At 42.2% G+C, this 21,194-nt stretch overlaps 1 long non-coding RNA gene across 1 annotated transcript; it reads right to left on the bottom strand.

The window, feature by feature from the left end:
- Positions 1-18,483: 18,483 nt before the first annotated feature.
- LOC139835266 (uncharacterized) lies at positions 18,484-19,178 on the bottom strand. Its single transcript, XR_011751054.1, has 3 exons — positions 19,057-19,178; positions 18,927-18,986; positions 18,484-18,848 (listed from the first exon to the last, which is right to left on the bottom strand). It is a non-coding gene; the product is annotated as an uncharacterized lncRNA (long non-coding RNA).
- Between the last annotated feature and the right edge of the window lie 2,016 nt (positions 19,179-21,194).

Below are 21,194 nucleotides of genomic sequence, written 5' to 3'. Positions count from 1 at the left end.
TTTCTGTAAGTATAATGAATCAAAATCCCCTAGATAAAATTCCGATGTTCTTCCTTCTCCAATCCTCTTGATTTCCTCTTGGATGAACAAATCATCCGCTTGCTTTCGGATAATCTCATATTTCAAATCTGAATACATCTCATCCATAATCCTCATGGTTGCTATACTTCCCTTATCATCACCTTGAATAAATAAAATCTGAGCCTCCTCTAGCTCTTTCCGAAGTTCCTTTGGAATCTCCCATTCCGTAGGTTGATTCTCCGTACTCTTCCTACTTAGGGCATCTGCTACTACATTAGCTTTGCCTGGTGTATAGTTGATCTTAAGGTCGTAATCCTTAATCAACTCTAACCATCTCTTCTGCCTCATGTTTAATTCCTTCTGGGTGAAGAAATATTTCAAACTTTTGTGATCGGTGTATAACTCACACTTGGATCCATATAGAAATTGTCTCCAACTCTTCAGAGCATACACAACTGCCGCTAACTCTAGATCATGTACTGGATAGTTGTGTTCATGTGGTTTCAACTGCCTTGATCCATAAGCTATTACCTTCCGATCTTGCATAAGAACACATCCAAGTCCATTCTTGGAAGCATCACAATACACCGTGTAATCCTTTCCAGGTTCAGGAACTGCTAACACCGGTGCTGTGGTTAACTTATCTTTGAGTGTTTGGAAGCTGGCTTCACACTCATCTGTCCACACAAATGGAGTATTTTTCTTGAGTAACTTGGTCATTGGTCCTGCAATCTTCGAAAATCCCTCTATGAATCTCCGATAATAGCCTGCCATACCAAGAAATCCTCGTATCTCCTTAGCATTTTTAGGTGATTTCCATTCCAATACGGACTGAACCTTACTTGGATTCACCGCTATGCCTTCTTTGGTTATGACATGTCCAAGAAATTCAACACTATCTAACCAAAATTTGCACTTGCTAAACTTCGCATATAGCTGATGTTCCCTCAAAGTTTGCAGAACTATCTTCAAATGCTTGGCATGTTCTTCTTTATCTTTGGAATAGATTAGAATATCATCTATGAACACTATCACAAACTTGTCCAAGTACTTCATGAATATCTTGTTCATCAAATTCATGAAAATTGCTGGTGCATTTGTTAGTCCAAATGGTACAACCAAGTATTCATGGTGTCCATACCTTGATACGAATGCTGTTTTTGGTACATCCTCCTTCTTGATCTTGATTTGATGGTATCCTGACCTTAAATCTATCTTCGAGAAGACTCCTGCTCCTTGAACTTGATCAAAAAGGTCTTGGATTCTAGGTAAAGGATACTTGTTCTTGATAGTTACATTGTTCAAATTTCTGTAATCTCCACACATTCTCTTTCCTCCATCTCTTTTATCCACAAAAATAACTGGTGTACCCCATGGTGACACACTTTCTTGAATGAATCCCTTCTGTTCTAACTCATCAATCTGAGCTTTCAGTTCCACTAATTCTTTCGGCCCCATCTTATATGGTGGTTGTGCTATTGGTGCTGTGCCTGGAATCAGATCGATTGTGAATTCAATCTCTCTATCGGGTGGCATCCCCGGTAATTCCTTAGGAAATACATCCTTAAACTCATTCACTACAGGAATATCTTCAATTCTCACCTCCTTCAGACTATTGAGTTCCAATCCAATCTCCAACTCACTGTACTTATCTCCTTGGAACACTATTCGACCACCGATGGAGTTGCGAAGTGATACTGTTTTGTCTCCACAGTTAATCACCGCTCCATTTTCTGTCAACCAATCCATCCCTAGGATGACTGATATGTCCTTCATGGGTATGATGAATAGGTCCGCGAAATACACACAGTCACATATGGTTAGGACTTGTGCTTCTTTCACGTGGGTTACTAAGATCGTCCCCCCCGCGGATAGAACAGTTATAGGGGTTTCTAACTTAGAATATCTAAGCCCGAATCTTTCCACAAACTCCAATGCAAGAAATGATGTGGTTGCTCCAGTATCAAATAATACTTTGCCAGGATGAGTAAGAATGCTTAGCGTACCTAAGACTGTTTGATCCGACTCTTCCGCTTGTTCCAAAGATGTGCAATTCAGCTTTCCATAAGGCTTTCTCCTCTTGTTGTTGTAGTTGTAGTTGCGGTTGTTGTTGTTGTTGTTGCGGTTGTTGTTGTTGTTGTTGTTGTTGTTGTTGTTGTTGTTGTTGTTGTTGTTGTTGTTTCCACCTCGTCCTCCAGAGCTCTGTCCGCTCCAAGACGCCTTGTTTGGACACTCCGGCTTGATGTGTCCTTCCTTACCACAACCATAACAAATGATTCTGGGTTTCTGACAATCCTTCTGCAAATGACCCTTTAGGCCACAATTGTTGCAGATGATTTGGCTGATTGGATTCTGATTCTGACCTCCCCGGTTGTATTGATTACCAGTAGTAGGTCTGTATCGGGGTTTGAAACCCCGATCAGGTGTTGGTTTTCTGATTGGGTACTTCCTTGGCTCTATACGAGCCCTCTTCCTTCTGTCCTCCTGGACTTGCCTATAATCATCCTCGAAAGTGATTGCCGAGTCAATCAGTTCCTGGAATTCGGCAGTCCGTGCCAACCTCAGTTGCATCTTCATGTATGGATTCATGCCTTTCATGAACCGCTTCTTCCGCTTCTCCTCTGTATCTACATCCTCAGGTGCATACCTGGATAACCTGTTGAAATCCCGAACATACTGCATGATGGGTGCAGTATTCTGTCTTAGTTCTTCAAACTCCCTCTTCTTCAGCTCCACCACGCTGTCCGGAACATGAGCATCCCGAAACTTCTTCTTGAACTCCTCCCAGGTGAACACCTTATCAGGAGGGTGTACTGCTACAAGATTCTCCCACCATGACGCTGCTGGTCCTGACAACAGATAAGTGGTATATCTGATCTTCTCCTCATCGTTGCAACCAACAGTCTTCAGCTTCCTTTCCGTATCCATAAGCCAATCCTCAGCGTCCATTGGTTCTGGAGCTGATGTAAATGGTAGTGGTCTTGCATTTTTGGAAGTCCGATAGAGTTACTCCCTTGCCTTCATTACCCCTATCATTGATGACGTGGGTAAAGAAATCTTGCATGTTCTTGCTCTGGCTTTCCTGGTAACGCCTCCTATCTTCCTCCATTGACCTCATATACTGTTGGAAGTCTGGGTGCATCATTGGGTGTGGTGGTGGTGGTGCATTCTCTGCTCTAGCTACTGCATCTGCCTCCTCTTTCTCTCTTGCTTCCCGCTCTCTGCGAGCCTCTTCGGTTTCTACTAACGCCATTTCCCCCTAGTCCTGTAACAAAGAGCGATTACTCATAATTACACCATGCAAATGCTTTCTAAGCTCAACTCAATGCCCAGAACTAGTCACACAATGAAATCAAGAAGCAAATACAAAACAAACATTTATTATGCATATACTTTGTATAATACATAACACACTCACAAACTTATATTACATGTGGTATATATAAACCACTTATTTGGCTCAAAGCCCAAGCCAACGGAAATTTAAAATACGCTCTATTACAATACCACCTAGATTACTTTATTCTTCCTCGGAGCTCTACTCCTCGTCATCATAGCTCGCCTCCGCGTACATCCCTGGGGTCCATCCGGTACAGCGGTTTGTCCTCTGAACCCCGTCCGGAATGAAGGTTCTTCCCGTAGGTATGTAGTCTGAATCGGACGAAGTGCCGAGACAGAGATCTGTCATGCCAAAGTAACTAGATAAAGACTCGTATATATCCCCAGTGGGATACAACTCATCTTCTCCTGTCATCCATGGAGGATTCCTATTCACTTGACCCCTCATCTTCTTCTTCTTCTTTTTCTTGGTTCCGGAACTCTCACCTACGACGTACTGGGATGTTTTGGGTAACCCCATCTCCAAATCTAAATAAATGGAGTTGGTGTCTTTCTCTTCGTGCCCAAAGCTTTGGTTAACATTCTGGTTAACCGCGCCTCCTTCATCCTCTGACTCACAAGTGATGGGTTCTCCTTCATCTCCAAATGGTTCCCTGAAACGCCAACCAGTCAAATTCTCGATTGGTGACTCCGAGCAGTTTAGGTTCCTGGAATCATCTCCCCCATATCCAGACTCATATGATGCTGACACATGTGGATAGTGTGGAACAAAGTTGGGTGTAAGTGGATCTTTATGGGATAACTGGTCACTCAAATCTACATAGCTGTCTAGGCTAAAGAAAGGTGTAGTATGTTGTGGTTGTGCCCTCAAATCACGCATCCGAGTTTGGACTTTATCAGGGTCCGTGAACTCAGCTAGCATGTGGTCAATCTCACCTCTCATCTTCATGTGTAAAAGGTACATCGTGGTCAATAAAGACTTACTGACTATCCATGTGTCTTTGTCAGCCTTCAGGACTTTTGTGTGCTAACACCAAATGATTCAGAGTGGGATCCTCATCTTCCTCGGCATGAGGTATATGAGAAAACTCTGAACATAGCAGTTCTACTGACTTGTGCTGCCTTATCTCAAGGATTGCCTTGAATAGGCCCATGTGGTAGGCTGTGGTGATAGTTTTGGCTTCTCCGTATGGCATTATACGACTCATCAGCAGTTTTTTCGGTAGTTGGACCGATACTCTGCACTTGGCTAGGATTTCCCTATCATAATAGGTATACTTGATAACAGGTATCCGTGGATCACAATGAAGTTCCTTCAGCATCCCACACAGGAGAGCTGTTATTGGTCCATCATAATCACCAAGCCATCCCTCAACCTTCCTCAAAGTCCTCTTAGGAAAAGTATTCGCCATTATGGCTGTATACAAAAGCAGAATATTAGTAGTGATAATGCATCATAATAGCTATAATAAAGAATTATCGCACTAAAATATATGGTTTTGCTATTCTCAAGTGAATAATCACCATATTTCTAGAGAATCCTTTACTATTTCTACTAGACTCCTACAGGTTTCTTCCCTATACTAGGTTTTTCCAACCTAAGGTCGCAACATTTGCTCTGATACCAGCATGCGGTGACCCAAAGCATACCACCGCATGTTGTAGTATACAAGTCGTTGATATGATCTTTGCGAAGGGACTTCTTCACAATTTGCCATATCCCTCGTAGTGGTACAAAGAAAAACATTGCAGGTCATAACACTCCATACTTTATTACAAACATTGTCTTAACAAGTTGGTATTCTCACAGGTCCTATGAGAACACCCTAAGATACTACTTAAGTACGATTACAACTCATAACAAATATAAAGAGAGCTCAACAACTTATTTAGGTAAGTTCTACGTTGCTCGGCTCTATGATGCTAGGGTATGTCACTACTCCTCCACCTCCGTGTCATCTGGTCCGTAGACTATCCCATAGTCTACGCCTTCCACTCCGCCGGTAAGATCAGGTTCTTCGTAGACCAGCTCGTAACTTCCTTCTGGTGCTCCATCGTTGATGGCCTCCACTTCCGGATCACAGTCTAGCAAGGGTGTCGAAAGAAAGTGGGTACAGGGGTACTCAGCAAGTTCTAAAAGAGTAAAAAGGTGTTTGATGCACTAGCTACGACCATTGATCAGGAAATCGCAGGTCAATGCATGTTTTGAAATCATTTCTTCAAAAGGTTGCTTTTATTATGAAAACTATGCCCGTCAGTCTTCACAAAGTTGACTAGAACTTCGTGGAGTTCCTTTCTGCCGCGTCATAGCGATTCCCTTCCCGGAACAAGGAGTGACAGCCACAATTTGATACACTCTGCAGAGGTGCGTTACTTTTCCCACAAGAGATCTCACCCTTTTTGCCATCCGCAGGGACTTGCCCCCGTTCACACTTCCTTTGGTGTGAGGCCAGGTATAAAGATCCAAGCCCACACCGCCTTCTCCGCGACTGCAAACCCACCCTTTTGTCCAACCGTACACCTCCAGAGACTTCCGATAATACGGCTTTACTCATGGTGTACTCCGGACAATCCTTCATAGATCGTAGAGCCCTCATCACTAATGGATGGGGATTTAAAAGGCTATCCCAACCTACGGCAGTGCCTCCAACACCCCGCCGGCTCCACCAATCCGTTGGCGTGCAGAAGGGAAAAGATACGACTGGCTTCCCCAGAGCCATTATAGATCTCATGGTCAACGCGATTTGTACGGCGCTAGAATCACTGGACGGCATTGGTAATTTAATCCTAGGGTGATATAACCCATTGCAATGGAACCTCCACCATATCAACACATACCATGGTTCCATTGCCAGCCACATAGTCATATTCATAGTTGGAAAGTAACATTTCATTTGCGATGCAGGAATGATAAGTATATAGCTTTGCATTAAAGTAGTAGAAAATACTCAAGTTGACATGAGCAAGGGTGAACTTGCTCGTGGACTGCGAGATAGTGCGCTTCAATGCGCTTGATGGAACCTGGACCTCGGGTTCTGTAAGAAGCATCATTGTCCGGTAAGGACAATGTTATAAAATCCAAATAATGCAATCATGGATGTATTATTTTATGTTGAATCCCTTTACCCCGCTGAGTCATATCAATTTAGGGTTGCGTTTAAGATTTATGTCTTTGACAGTAATTTACAATTGATTTAAAAGTATAAACCATTTTTAATTCACACAAAGTACAACAATTCAAAGTAAAACTATTTACTTGTTGATTCCCTTAATCATTCCAAAAATAATTGAAAATTATAGAGTTACCTCTATAGTTTTTGGAATAAAAAGGAGTATAGTATTTTTCTGGGAAAAATACCCTTTTTCAAAAGAAATGCCTTGGAATAATAGAATTTCATTTTGAAATGTTTGAAAATAAGTATTTGAACTTATTTGAGATTCTTCCTTGAATTTTAAATACAAGTAAATAATAATTTTAAATTCCAAGTTATTATTTGAATTCTTAAAATTCATAATTTTGAATTTGTTTCATAAATTCCATTTCATATTTTATTCTTGTTAAGATTTATTTTTCATTCATTAATCCAATTTTTAATGGATTTTTAGAGTTGTATTTGATTTATTAAAATTTGGTAAAGTTCTGGCCTTTTATTAAATGTTAAAAGACCAAAATACCCCCTGGACCTTATTGGGCCCAGCCCAATAACCTAAGCCCATGGGACAGCCCACTAAGGCTTGCCCCATAGCGGCTCGGTGGAGCCGAACGGCCCACCGCTCTCACTCACTCGGCCCTCTCTCGCTTTTCGTCTCTAACCCTAGCCTCTCTCGCGACGCCCTGGCGATGGCGTCGCCGCCATGGCCGCCGCCTTGCTCCGGCCATCGCCATGCTCCTCCGCCGTAGCCACCTACTGATTCGGAACCGCCGCGTGCAGATCTATCGATATGTCCGCGTAGTTTTCCCCTTCTCTTCCTCTCCTGGCGAATCGCCTCCGATCTGGATCTCGTGGAGATTCGCTTCGACGAACTCCGGCGAGCTCTCGTCCTCGCCGACGATGGATACGCGCCTGAGGTTGACCTGGCGCGGGTGCTGCTCGCAGTACTCGTGCCGTCGCCTCAGGTGCTTGCTACGGTGGTGCTGGTTCGTGTCTGGGTTCGCCGGCGTAACATCGGCGCCTACCCTGGACTTGCAGCTGTTAGGGCCGCACGAGCACTGCCTCGCCATGCCCTAGCCTCTGCTTCCAGGCGCAAGTAAGTGTTGCATCTCTTCCTTCTCTTCTGTGCGCCTCCCTTGCCACTGTTCTTCTTCCTCCTCATGCTCTGTTGCTCTCTGGTGATCCTGTGATCACGCAGAGCCATGCTATTGCTGTGCAATTTGCCTGTGCTTCTGTTTACTGCAAGCTCATGGCCCAATTACCGATTCTTAAATCGGCACATGTCGATTTGCTTGCTATTTATCTTGTGCTTGCTTCTCTGCTGCTCCTAGCATGCTCTGTACTTGCCATGCTCTGTTGTGCTTGCTCAAAAGCTAGCTATGCCATGCTATGCTTGACTGTGGCTTGCTTATTCTTCCTGGGATATCATACTTGCTTGTCTAGGTGTATTTGTGATGCATCAGTGACACTTGTGTGTGTGCCAGTGGTGTCTGTGATCTGCTTCAGTGCTATCTATGCAAGCCAATGATCCATTGGATCATTCCTTGCTTGTTGGCTAACCTCTCTGTGTTGCTTGGCTTGCTATAATGGATCCATTAGATCAATTCAATTATCAATGATGGCTTACTGGCTAATACTATGACTAAGTGATTCAATTACCTTGTGATGCTGATGCTCAAGCATCACTATGCTGTTGCTTACTTAAGCTACTGGACTTGCTCCAGTGGTTATGGTGCAGTGATTAAATTGTGTTGCTTAATAGTGTGCTATCACGTTGCTAAGCATGGATCTGTGATAAATTCATGCTTGTATTAATTAAATTATGATGAACTGCTTATGCAGTAATGATTTAAATGACTTGCTTGCAAATGATTTGGCTATTCATGAGTGTTTAGCAAGCAATTGAATCTGAATCCATTCCTGGATAATGATGTGCTAGGTTTGGCTTCCTTTTAATTGATGCTAAGTGTGATGTGACCTCAGTAGCCTTGCTACTGATTGGTTGCTCACCTATTTAGTTGGATCTTGTGGCTACTCAACCTTTGCTTGCATATTTGGGAATCATCCTTGAGATGCTGATGGTTCATAGCTTAGGATTTACTGTGTAGTCTTAGCTGCTAATCCTTGCCATCTACTGGTGCTATCTGTGCATCTAATCTGGCTAGTGTGTGCACCTGTGCATATGTGCTAGTTTCTGTGTACAAGATCTGTACCTAGATGCTTTCTATTTTTAGTAGCTTTTGACTAGCAGTAATCCTTGGTGAAAACCAAGTGATGATCTACCCATATGAGCATCTGCTCATCCCATGCTTATTTCATGCATATGATGGATCAGATCCATTGGATCTGTCCAGGTATTTGGTATACCTTGTTCCAGCTCCTAGTGTGAAATATTTGGTTGATGCAGACTTGGGGTTTCTGTACTCAGCCCTTCACCTCCAATCTCTGGTTGATCTTCTCAGGTCACCATGATTCCTGGTGGCTAAGTTGTTTGTGTTGGTTTCTGTTTTTGGTGATGAACTGGATGAACTGTGCTTGTTCTTGCTTCACCCTTACCTGGTGATTTGCAATTCTGGTCGACTGTCAAGGTTCTAGGGTTTTTGTGCTATTTATATGGTCTCTACTTCATCTCTGGCCATGACACACATGCTCATTTACTTTATGACTCATCCTTTGCCTTGCCTTGCTGTTGCTTGCCTAGCAACAGCCTTGCTATGGTGAAACTTGAGCCCTCTGTGACTGCTCAGGTTTGGTCTGCCTGATCCTATCCTGTCAGTCTGTGTTTTGGGCAAGCACAAGTGTACTGTGACAGTTTCACTGTCCAAACTGAACTTTGTGTTATTTCTGCTAACTGTCCAAACTGAATCTGGTTAACACTTGTATTCTGGTTAGTATTTGTTCTTTGTTTTGCAGGTTTTGAAGTTGAGTATGACCAGAAGATCATCCTCAAGCCACTTAGTTTAGGTTTAGTTTAGAATTAAACTTGTAATTTTCCTTTTCTTTTTATTCTGATCATTATATCTCAATTCTTGTATCAAGAATATTGTAAAGACTTTGTAATTGTGTTGTATATCAATAAAGCTCAAGTTTTGGTTTATGAGCTTTGTATTATGTAATGTTTATATTCTTGATGAAATATTATTTGATATTCACTTTGAAATTCAAAGTGATTTGAATTTTATATCTTGTGTTTGAATTCTAAATTCACTGTTTATATGGTGTGATGTTTATAGTAAATTGTTTAACACTTATCAAATGCAAACATTCCCCAAAGTAACAAGTTACAAAAGAGATCATGTCGAAATTTCCCTAACTCACATTGCCTAACCCTAAGTGCAAAATGAGAGAGAACCTCGATCCCTCTTAGGTTTAGTTGCAATAAGGCGCGAAAATTTCCCCCGTTTTGCGATGAAATGCACATCCCATTTCTAACTCTACCCTTCGTTGTTCCTATGTTCTGGGTTATTACAGATAGTCATCTCTATTGTTTCCTCCAGCGCTTGCTCGGAAACCAGCCGATATTTGTTCAGGAGCATCATAGCTCGAGTACTGCCGAGGAAATCGTCGCCTATTTTGATAATTTCAACCGCGGTACTCCTCTGGTGACCTATGCCGTTTGTTGTGAACGGCATCTTCTCCATCTGCCCATCTGTTTGCTATCTCCATTAATGCGGATACTGTCTTTGGGTTAGTTCTACCCAAGTCCTCGACGAAATCTCCCCGCCTGATTCCTGCGACAAACGCATCTATCGCTCTCTCGTCAGATATATTCTCTGCCGAGTTTTTGATGATATTCCACCTTTGGATGTACTTTCGCATTGAGTCGTCTGGCTTTTGTCGACACGCCCTCAGTTCCTCTAATGATGCAGGTTTTTTGCAAGTGGATCAGAAATTCTTGACGAACACGTCCTCGAAGCTATCCCAGCTATCGATAGATCCTGGAGGAAGCTTCTTTATCCAAGATCGTGCAGCTCCACTCAAATGTACCTGGATGCTCTGCATAGCTGTTGCTCTGGTTCCTCCTGTCAGCTTCACCGTCTCGAGGTAATTAACTAGCCAATCCTCTGGATCTTGTAGGCAGTCGAATTTTTTGAAGTTATCCGGCAATTTGAACCCCGCAGGGACTCGAGTTTTTCGGACCCTTCTGGTGAAGCACGACAGCCCACACATATCCTCGTCATCTAGCTCTGGGGAATGCCGATGTTCCCTTCTATTTTGTCTTGCTCTGTCCACCCTTGCTTGCGCTGCTGTGTCTCTTGCTCCACTTGTTCTTTCGGGAGCTAGTGCCGCTGCCGCGGGGCGTGGACTATTTTTCCTTGCTGCTCCTTCTGGAGGTGTTGCTGCAAACGCTGTTCTCATGGCCCCGACTCCTTCCATTGCCATGTTGTACAATGCCTCTCTTGGATCTCCGGGAGGTGGCCTGGATGCAAGGATAAAGGCCTGTGTCGCCATATACCCAGCTTCTGGTGTCTTGGGGATAATGTTCCCTCTCGTGTCTATCGACATAAAAGACATGTCGAGGTTTTGAACCAAGTGCTCTCTTTCTCCCTCAGGTATGTTTTGCAGCCTCGATCTTGCTCTGTTCCGAGCTTCCCTGTGGCTATCTCTCGAAGTTCCTGAATGTCGACTTAACTCCGCCCTTCGCCTGCTTGATGCAGAGGCTGCTTCCTGTCTTCTGTCCAACTCGATTTTTTGCTTCTCGAGCTCCCACCTGGTACGTGCGAGCCTATACTGGTATGCTTGTAACTCCTCAGGTGTCGCCGTTACAGTCATTGGCTCTGTACCATTAATAGCTCTTGCGACTCGATCCCACACTTCTTGTGGAAATCGTACCATCTCTCGTGTCCCTGGTCCAATATATTTTGTCCCTAGACCTCCCGTGAGATCTGCAGGATCGACATATGGATTTCCTGCCTCATCGAAGTTCTCTGATGTCTCCTCTTGTGGGCGACTCGGATCTCCGATTGCATAGATCTGATGATATTTTGTATATTGAGCCATGTTAGGTTTGGTGACACCATCGTAGAGATTGGTGAAGACCTCGCCAATGGTAGTGGATCTGTCGATGAAGTTGAAGCTGTCGACGCTATTTGAGTCATCGCTTATATCTGAGTCCGCAGATGACTCGAAGGACATGTCGCTGAAGATCTTGGTGAGCTTTTCGCTTGCCCTGGTGCTGATGAAGCGTGGCGATGAAGTCTCCTCTTTGCCTGACTCGATTGATGATATGGAGTTCGAAAAATCGGAATCGACCGCTGATAATCCCGACGAGATCGGAATTTCGAGACGATACGCTCCCTCCTTCTCGACGCGAAAGTGGAATCTTCCGAACGTCATCTCCATAGGCTCCTCCAGATACGCATATGCATCCAAACGGGAGGGCGGGTGAGGAACAAAATTGACAGGACCAATTGCGATCTGTTTACCTCGATCCATCGCGTTGCTTGCTGTTGACGAAGTCGACGATCTTGAACGTGCCATCGAGATCAGATCCTTGACGCCTCTAATTACCACAGACGGCACCAATTGACAAGGGATTAACTTATCAAAGCCTACAGGTTGTAGACTAGGGATTAGTTAGAAGTAGAGGGCAAGTAGATCTCGAAGGTTTCAGCAGAAAAGTACTCGACGATATGAAAACTAGGGTTTGTGAGACAATCAATTGATGCTTTCTTTGTCCCTCGACTCCCCCTTATATAGGAGGTGGAGCCGAGGGATTCGTGATGTACAAGTTACAGAGTCCGGGAAGGTTTCTAACTCCTCCCGCAATATTACAAGTGTTCTCTCCTAATACAACTCTAGCTTTCCTTAACTAGCAAGTTGGGCTTCCGAATTCTTCTTATCCTTCGGGTCGTGGGTCTTTAGTAAATCCCGGGTACCATCTTCGGCAGGCCCATTGGGGATGCCTATGTCATTCTCTAACAATATGCATACTCAAACCATTTGATCATGATAAATCACCCTTACATCAGACAAGACGAACATGCATAGCAACTCACATGATATTCAACAAAGGTGTAATAGTTGATGTCGTCCCCAGAAACATGGTTACCGCTCAACAAGCAACTTATAAGAAATAAGATACATAAGCTACATATTCAATACCACAATAGTTTTTAAGCTATTTTCCCATGAGCTATATATTGCAAAGACAAAGAATGGAATTTTAAAGGTAGCACTCAAGTAATTTACTTTGAAATGGCAGAGAAATACCATGTAGTAGGTAGGTATGGTGGACACAAATGGCATAGTTTTTGGCTCAAGGATTTGGATGCACTAGAAGAATTCCCTCTCAATACAAGGCTTGGGCTAGCAAGGTTGTTTGAAGCAAACACAAGTATGAACCGGTACAGTAAAACTTACAAAAGAACATATTGCAAGCATTATAAGACTCTACATTGTCTTCCTTGTTGTTCAAACACCTCACCAGAAAATATCTAGACTCTAGAGAGACCAATCATGCAAACCAAATTTTAACAAGCTCTATGTAGTTCTTCATTAATAGGTGCAAAGTACATGATGCAAGAGCTTAAACATGAACTATATGAGCACAACAATTGCCAAGTATCAAATTATTCAAGACATTATACCAATTACCACATGAAGCATTTTCTGTTTCCAACCATAATAATGATGAACGAAGCAGTTTCATCCTTCGCCATGAACATTAAAAGTAAAGCTAAGAACACATGTGTTCATATGCAACAGCGGAGCGTGTCTCTCTCCCAAACAAAGAATGCTAGGATCCGATTTTATTCAAACAAAAACAAAAACAAAAACATACAGACGCTCCAAGTGAAGCACATAAGATGTGACGGAATAAAAATATAGTTTCACTAGAGGTGACCTGATAAGTTGTCGATGAAGAAGGGATGCCTTGGGCATCCCCAAGCTTAGATGCTTGAGTCTTCTTAAAATATGCAGGGATGAACCATGGGGGCATCCCCAAGCTTAGACTTTAAATTCACTCTTCTTGATCATATTGTATCATCCTCCTCTCTTGACCCTTGAAAACTTCCTCCACACCAAACTCAAAACAAACTCATTAGAGGGTTAGTGCATAATCAAAAATTCACATATTCAGAGGTGACATAATCATTCTTAACACTTCTGGACATTGCACAAAGCTACTGAAAGTTAATGGAATAAAGAAATCCATCAAGCATAGCAAAATAGGCAATGCGAAATAAAAGACAGAATCTGTCAAAACAGAACAGTACGTAAAGACGAATTTTTCTGGGGCACTTAACTTGCTCAGATGAAAATGCTCAAATTTAATGAAAGTTGCGTACATATCTGAGGAGCACGCATGTAAATTGGCAGATTTTTCTAAATTACCTACAGACGGGGCTGCTCAATTTCGTGACAGTAAGAAATCTGTTTCTGTGCAGTAATCCAAATCTAGTATCAACCCTACTATCAAAGACTTTACTTGGCACAACAATGCAATAAAATAAAGATAAGGAGAGGTTGCTACAGTAGTAACAACTTCCAAGACTCAAATATATAATAAAAGTGCAGAAGTAAAACAATGGGTTGTCTCCCATAAGCGCTTTTCTTTAACGCCTTTCAGCTAGGCGCAGAAAGTGTGAATCAAGTATTATCAAGAGATGAAGCATCAACATCATTACCAGGGGCGTTGGGAGTTTCCTCAACAATGCATTGTATCTGGTCTATGTAAGTAACTCCTCTTTCGTTGCTTTTAGGCTTACTATTCTCATCAAACAAATTGTCAGGAACAAGCCAAGCATAGTTATTTTCTAGAGCTTCATGCATTCCTAGGAGCTTACTAGGTATCGGTACTTTAATCTCCCCACCATCATTGACATTATTAGTGTACTTTATTCTATCCATGTCCATCTTTTCAAGTGTTCTTGCAAAATTGGTGAAAAGACCAAGCCTCTTATGCTTAACAAAAACTTTTCTAGCTTCTTTAGCTATATCACCAAATTCTCTAAGAAGGACATCTAAAACAAAATTTCTCTTTTCTCCCATTTCCATATCAGAGAGTGTAAGAAACATATGTTGAATTATAGGATTGAGATTAACAAATCTAGTTTCCAACATGTGTATTAAACAAGCAGAAGCACTTTCATAAGTAGGAGCAACTTTTACCAAGGGTGTATCTTCAAAATCTTCATCCATACTAACATGGGTGAAAAATGCTTCTATATTATCTCTTCCAATGATAGACCCTCATCCTACCGGTATATCTTTCAGAGTGAACTTAGGATGAAATATGATGAAATAAAATAAAGTAAATGCAAGTAACTAATTTTTTTGTGTTTTTAATATGGAGAACGCAAACAAGATAGTAAATAAAGTAATGCAAGTAACTATTTTTTTGTGTTTTTGATATAATGAACAAACAAAGCAGTAAATAAAATAAAGTAAAGCAAGACAAAAACAAAGTAAAGAGATTGGAAGTGGAAGACTCCCCTTGCAGCGTGTCTTGATCTCCCCGGCAACGGCGCCAGAAAAAGAGCTTGATACACGTGAAGCACACGTCCGTTAGGAACCCCAAAAGGAAGGTGTGATGCGTACAGCAGCAAGTTTTCCCTCAGTAAGAAACCAAGGTTATCGAACCAGTAGGAGTCAAGGATCACGTGAAGGTTGTTGGTGGCGGAGTGTAGTGCGGCGCAACACCAGGGATTCCGACGCAACCGTGGAACCTGTACAACACAATCAAAATACTTTGCCCCAACGTAAGAGTGAAGTTGTCAATCTCACCGGCTTGCTGTAAACAAAGGATTAAATGTATAGTGTGGAAGATGATGTTTGTTTGCGAAGAACAGTAAAGAACAATGTTTGAAGTAGATTGTATTTCAGATGTAAAAGAATGGACCGGGGTCCACAGTTCACTAGTGGTGTCTCTCCAATAAGATAAATAGCATGTTGGGTGAACAAATTACAGTTGGGCAATTGACAAATAGAGAGGGCATAACAATGCACATACATATCATGATGACTACTATGAGATTTAATCAGGGCATTACGACAAAGTACATAGACCGCTATCCAGCATGCATCTATGCCTAAAAAGTCCACCTTCGGGTTAGCATCCGCACCCCTTCCAGTATTAAGTTGCAAACAACAGACAATTGCATTAAGTATGGTGCGTAATGTAATCAATACAAATATCCTTAGATAAAGCATCGATGTTTTATCCCTAGTGGCAACAGCACATCCACAACCTTAGAACTTTACATCCTTTGTCCTGCATTCAATGGAGGCATGAACCCACTATCGAGCATAAATACTCCCTCTTGGAGTTACAAGTATCAACTTGGACAGAGCCTCTACTAGCAACGGAGAGCATGCAAGAACATAAACAACACATATATGATAGATTGATAATCAACTTGACATAGTATTCCATATTCATCGGATCTCAACAAACACAACATGTAGCATTACAAATAGATGATCTTGATCATGATAGGCAGCTCACAAGATCTAACATGATAGCACAATTAGGAGAAGACAACCATCTAGCTACTACTATGGACCCATAGTCCAAGGATGAACTACTCACACATCAGTCCGGAGGCGATCATGGTGATGTAGAGTCCTCCGGTTGATGATTCCCCTCTCCGGCAGGGTGCCAGAGGCGATCTCCTGAATCCCCCGAGATGGGATTGGCGGCGGCGGCGTCTCTGGAACTTTTTCCGTATCGTGGCTCTCGGTAATAGGGTTTTCGCGACGGAGGGAATAAATAGGCGGAAGGGCAGCGTCGGTAGAGGCACGAGGGCCCCACACCATTGGGCAGCGTGGGCCCCACCCAGGTCGCGCGGCCCTGTGGTCTGGGCGCCTCGTCACCCCACTTCGTATCCCCTTCGGTCTTCTGGAAGCTCCGTGGAAAAATAAGACCATGGGCGTTGATTTCGTCCAATTCCGAGAATATTTCTTTTGTAGGATTTCTGAAACCAAAAACAGCAGAAAACAGCAACTGGCTCTTCGGCATCTCGTCAATAGGTTAGTGCCGGAAAATGCATAATAATGACATAAAGTGTGTATAAAACATGTGAGTATCATCATAAAAGTAGCATGGAACATAAGAAATTATAGATACGTTTGAGACATATCACTCCCTAAGTTCGATAAACCTTGGGTGATTCACTTAAGGGAAACTTGCTGCTGTTCTACAAACCTCTGCTCTTGGAGGCCCAACACTATCTACAGGAATAGAAGCGTGCGTAGACATCAAGGTCCAAGGAAGAAGGTGGCAAGAGGCCACCGGCCCCAAAGTCGGTCGTCGATGCCTCCCTACTGCGGGCTGCCACCGTCATGGCCGCCTTCCTCGCTGTAGCCATCTCTCCCCCTTTAAGAGGCACCTACCCATCATCATCTACAATGCTTCTTCATAATACGCACTGCAATATCTTGGCGAACATGATGGTTGATGCAACATATTATTTCCCCATTAAGTATAATGTCTCTATGTCTAGTTTTGAGTAGTAACCTTTTCGTGTCAATGGTGAAATAATTTTTTTGTGGTTGAATACATGTTTGTTGTCTTATATGATGGTCTTAATAATGCATGAGTGCACACATATTTTAGGGAATGCATAATATCATCACTATTGCTTGTAACTTGGATGAGGGCATGTGGGAGTGATAGAAACCTCCGCGTGATTTTTAGCTTGATTAAATATGGTGTATAATTACGGGGACCTTGTAACTTACATCGGTGGTTGGACTTTGTTTGTTAATGAATCTCTTTATTTCTCGTGAACATGAGACCTTGATATCACTCATTAGGGGTGTAATTGTCCATGTACATGGATGCACCTATTTATGGCTCCTCTCTTGAAGAAACACAGAAATCTTTATATCAAAAGATAATGTGATGGTTAGGCATAGACTTAATTAATTCCTTGATTCCTCATGAGCTGGGCCTAGGGGTTTTATTCATCAATTTCTTTATCCTTAATGCCTTGTTTACCTATGAAGGGTAGATAGGAGGGTTTTAGGATGCACATAATATTAAAGAGCCCATTCATCTAGCTGTTATAAAATAATTTTTTATTCACTTAAAGACAACCAAAAATGAAATTGGTTACCACTTTCTCACAACTCTCACAACTTTTAATTTTAATCTTTCTACTTTAATTATTTTGTAGGTTTCAAGGTATTGAATAGTGTTAAGTAAAAGATCAACCTTTCCCATTTTGTTAAATTGCATTGCATGAATGGTCATATAAGAGGTTTATATAAACTTAGAGAATATTGGATTGATTTAATATCATCATGGTTTCGGCACTCATTAGTTATCGAATTGTGCTACAACTACTTCTTGCACTTCGGGATTTATCAGGTATCCATGAACTTTGTAGTTTTATTATGGTATAATATATTTAATCAATATTGTAATTGGAGTTTTGGGACACCTCTCCTTCATCGTCATCTCCTCCTCATATGTCTCCACCATGAAGTGTGAGTAGTTCATCCTTGGATTATGGGTTTGTGATAGTAACTTGATTGAATCTCTCCATGTACTATCATTGGTCTATTATGTATGAGTTGTACAACATGATTACATCACTATAGATGTAATTCCCATGGTGGATCTTTGGTTATGAAATGATGAACTTATTATTATAGATACATGTTATGCTCTTGTTTTATTTGCATACTAGAAAGCATTGGCGCGGCGGCACGCCGCGCCCGTGGTAGAATCATTTTTCGGTTTTTATATAGGTGATTAGTTTTAGTTACTTCAAATTTATGCTTGATGTTTTGGAGGACAGCAATTTGGGGGAGTAACAGTTCATAGATTGATCTTGGTATCTGCTAGAGCTAGAAGAATGACATAGTACAAAAATATAAGTACGTTGTCTCTAGCTCATCAGTGCTTATGGAGATGGTTTATGGAGGTATTGGAAAGGTTTAAGGAGGTGCTGGAATGTAAGAGTAACTTGGGTGGCAAAGTTAGTTGCCTTGCCCTTTTATTTTAACTTTTCACTGTTCATTTGAGCCTTTTATCTAAAACTTTCCACTGCAATATTTACACATCTTGAACTGTGCCGCTCCTTAGGAAAATAATTTACTGCCTAAGGCATTAATGCACTTCATCATATAGTACAACACCCTGAAAGTATATCACAGTGGCGGGTTTCAAAAGACAGTAGGATAACTAAGGTAGCTGTATGTAGATGGCTAAGTACTTAATTTTACAGGCTACTGAAAATAGAACACATACGTCCATGAGACCATACAAATTATTCTAGTGACTGGAGTCCATGGATTTACTCAAGCTGATGTCATTCTAAAGTTAAGTTCCTTTTTTTTGGAAGGAATAGTTTATTGGTTGCTTTCCTTTTTCCATAAGTTGTACTGCAGAGAATAGATAGCAAGTAAGTTTATTGTAGTGTGGTCAGTTATGCCCTAGTGGGATTGATGTGGACATTGTACCTTTTTACCGATGCAGTGGCCGATTCCTGACTTTTGCTGTTGTTGCTTACTGCGTGTGACCTGATATGGAGAAGTTCAGAGTACGCTGTATAAAAATTCAAACAGTCTACTGCTTGTTGTATTTGTTTACCTTGCCTGAATCTGGATCGGTTGCTTCTATGATTTCTTTGATAGGTCTCTACGTATTTTGTGCATCGGCCACGATAAACATTTGATGCAATTGTTTGACACATAATATGTCCTTGTGTTTCCTGCAATATTGACAAAGGAAAAGAAAAAATATCTGTCAACAACGAATAATATAGCAACCAAAGACTTCTACATGGATTTTCGTAGAAACATGCATATTCTAAAGCGCACACGGCATACCTGAGAATGAAATGTGCTAAACTTATAAATAAGTCACCTCTGCGGTGTGTGTCATGTTTGCCTAAAATGACTCGCTGAGATTGAATATTGTGCGAATGCAGAGAACAGGTGCTCGGCTGCACTGGTGTTACTTTTTGCCCATTGTGAATGCAAAGAACCAGGCGCTCGGCTGCACTAATGTTACCTTTTTCCAATAAAATTTTTGTACAGCTAAAGATTCTGTAGTGCTAAAAGTGGGGGAGCACATCATGCAAGTTTGAATTTGCCTCTGGTAGAAATTGGGCACTTGTGCGAGTAAGCACGGTAATGAGGATGAGAGAAAAAAATCTAAACCGTACCTGCTACAATTGGTACCTCTAGGAGTGAAGGAGATATGCCCTAGAGGCAATAATAAAGTGGTTATTATTATATATCTTTATGTTTATGATAAATGTTTATATACCATGCTATAATTGTATTGACCGAAACATTGATACATGTGTGATATGTAAACAACAAAGAAGTCCCTAGTATGCCTCTTAACTAGCTTGTTGATTAATGGATGATTAGTTTCATAATCATGAACATTGGATGTTATTGATAACAAGGTTATATCATTGTATGAATGATGTAATGGACACACCCAATTAAGCGTAGCATAAGATCACGTCATTAAGTTATTTGCTATAAGCTTTCGATACATAGTTACCTAGTCCTTATGACCATGAGATCATGTAAATCACTTATACCAGAAAGGTACTTTGATTACACCAAACACCACTGCGTAAATGGGTGGTTATAAAGGTGGGATTAAGTATCCGGAAAGTATGAGTTGAGGCATATGGATCAACAGTGGGATTTGTCCATCCCGATGACGGATAGATATACTCTGGGCCCTCTCAGTGGAATGTTGTCTAATGTCTTGCAAGCATATGAATAAGTTCATAAGAGACCACATACCACGGTACGAGTAAAGAGTACTTGTCAGGAGACGAGGTTGAACAAGGTATAGAGTGATACCGATGATCAAACCTCGGACAAGTAAAATATCGCGTGACAAAGGGAATTGGTATCGTATGTGAATGGTTCATTCGATCACTAAAGTCATCGTTGAATATGTGGGAGCCATTATGGATCTCCAGATCCCGCTATTGGTTATTGGTCGGAGTGAGTACTCAACCATGTCCGCATAGTTCGCGAACCGTAGGGTGACACAATTAAAGTTGGATGTTGAAATGGTAGAACTTGAATATGGAATGGAGTTCGAATATTTGTTCGGAGTCCCGGATGAGATCCCGGACATCACGAGGAGTTCCGGAATGGTCCGGAGAATAAGATTCATATATATAGGAAGTCATTTTATGAGATTTAAAATGATCCGGAAGGTTCTAGAAGGTTCTAGAAAAGTCCGGAAGAAACCACTAAGGAAGGCGGAGTCCCGGAGGGATTCCACCTCCATGGCCGGCCAACCCTAGAGGGGGAGGAGTCCCAAGTGGACTCCCCCTATGGGGGCCGGCCACCCCCCCACATGGAAGGGGGGAATCCCACCCCAAGTGGGATTCCCACCTTGGGTAGGTTTCCCTATCACATGGAAGGTTTTGGGTTCGGGTCTTATTCGAAGACTTGTAGTCCAACACTTGGGGCTTCCACCTATATAATGAGGGACAAGGGGAGGGGGCCGGCCACCCCAACAACCACCAAGGTGGCCGCACCCCTTGAGGCCGGCGCCCCCCTCTCCCAAACCCTAGCGGCTCTCTCTCCTCCACCACATCCCGCACGCTTAGCGAAGCTCCGCCAGATTTCTCCACCACCACCGACACCACGCCGTCGTGCTGTCGGATTCAAGAGGAGCTACTACTTCCGCTGCCCGCTGGAACGGGGAGGTGGACGTCGTCTTCATCAACAACCCAACGTGTGATC

Source organism: Lolium perenne, chromosome 2 (assembly GCF_019359855.2).
Source record: "Lolium perenne isolate Kyuss_39 chromosome 2, Kyuss_2.0, whole genome shotgun sequence".
NCBI lineage: Eukaryota > Viridiplantae > Streptophyta > Magnoliopsida > Poales > Poaceae > Lolium > Lolium perenne.
The sequence above is the reverse complement of the archived record's forward strand: the minus strand, read 5'-3'. Positions and strand labels throughout refer to the sequence as shown.